Raw genomic sequence first — 1,646 nt, forward strand, 5'->3', positions numbered from 1 at the left:
GTCAATCTCATTGATCTCACAGCCAGCTACAACCACTGTCACAAGGCGCTTAAAGCTGACACAAACAGCAAGTAAGAGGACGATGATCTTCATGGCCAGGACCATGAAAATGAGGCACTGAGAGAGGATGCACCCGTCCCGAGCCTGTGGCAGAGGGCGGACAGTACACTAGGTCTGCTCTGACACCACGTTAGTTTTACTACTGAGTTGTCAGTATCATTTTCTGACACAGATTTTGATCTCCCAGCCAAACCTCCAGCCGGCAGATTGGTGCTGGAAACTTGTTTGCTCTTTCTGGGCAGAACGATTACATATCTTTGCATTCAGGCTTTTGCAGGCCCCCACAGAAATTTGACAGATTAATTGGTTTAACTTCCTGCTCTGCCTGCGACGTACAACCAATTCGCCCCAGCAAAACTGGCAATTACGCCACCATTTGTACAGACCTCAGGCGGGACTGAAAACCACGTAACGGGCAGTCTCAAAGTACCCGTGTAGATGGCAATCAGGCAGACGACAGCCCCAGTGGGGCAGACTCATTCAGACCGGGTCTTCAAGGAACAGAAATTTGCAAAGTCAGCTTTCCAAGACATGTCTTAAGCCAGTCGCCTCCAATTTTTCTTTTTTTTTTTTTGATTTTGCACCCCTACCAGTAAAAAATTTTTGAGCATACACACCCAATATATGTCTATTTATTTATTTATAAATAATATACATATACTACTGTACTAGTATATTAGGTACATTGTAAAACACACACAAAACCACAAAATTAAAAAAAAAAGATGATGTAAAGATGAAATAAACACTATTTTAAAAATATAATTGTATCTTTTTTTATTAATGGTACAAGTACTATTTTTCTTTCTGCACCCCAAGGGGTTCTCTTGCACACTGCCTGGGCTGCATGCCCCCCGACTTCGGAGACCGCTGTCGTAAGCTGCCAGACCAGCGCAGGGGGAGGATCCGCACAGCGAGCTGTTGAAAGCTGGTGAGAAGGGGAAAGCGACAAAAATAGCAGCATGCAATGAACACCGTGCTCATGTACTACATGACTCTGGCTATTCTAGGGATGAGAGGAGCACAATCACTGAAACAAGAACTTCATTAACTTGCCTTCTCGGGGCTTGTTATCCACAGATGTTATCCACACCTTTCAGTGCCAACCCTGGCGGCTGCAAACTATTTTTCCAAGAGCTGCGGCAGGAAGAAATTGTTCAGGCCTGGGGAGGATGAGAAGAGGGATTTTCTTTTTTACAAAAAAAAGGAATGTAGGGGAAAAAAAAAGCCCATTCCCAGGCATTTAAGGAAGGACCATGTAGAGTGCCATGGGTCAGACCCCTGGCAGAGCCCAGCTGTCTGCAGAAGGACCCACAGGTGGTGGGTTCAGGATCCTCAGTGCAAAAGGCAGAGGTGCAGAGACGACAGCGCACTCGGCAGTACAAGGCAAAGTGACGCAAAACAGAGGAACAGCTTGCTAGCACGAGCCCTGTCTAGTCCCATGTTTCAGTCAGACATCAGCCAGCAATAAATGCTTATGGCAAGAGCATACGCACACCACGAGCATGAAGCAATCCTTTCCCCAGCACGCACACTGGAAATCAGCTGTTCAGGGGCTCTAGTGCACGCAGACCATGCAGTGTTGC

The 1,646-nt window shown here is 46.5% G+C and overlaps 1 long non-coding RNA gene across 1 annotated transcript; it reads right to left on the reverse strand.

Annotated features, from left to right (window-relative positions):
- Positions 1 to 820: 820 nt before the first annotated feature.
- On the reverse strand, positions 821 to 1,434 carry LOC141736086 (uncharacterized). Its single transcript, XR_012584893.1, has 2 exons — positions 1,117 to 1,434; positions 821 to 988 (listed from the first exon to the last, which is right to left on the reverse strand). It is a non-coding gene; the product is annotated as an uncharacterized LOC141736086 (long non-coding RNA).
- Positions 1,435 to 1,646: the final 212 nt, after the last annotated feature.

The sequence above is a fragment of the Larus michahellis genome, chromosome Z, assembly GCF_964199755.1.
Source record: "Larus michahellis chromosome Z, bLarMic1.1, whole genome shotgun sequence".
Lineage (NCBI taxonomy): Eukaryota > Metazoa > Chordata > Aves > Charadriiformes > Laridae > Larus > Larus michahellis.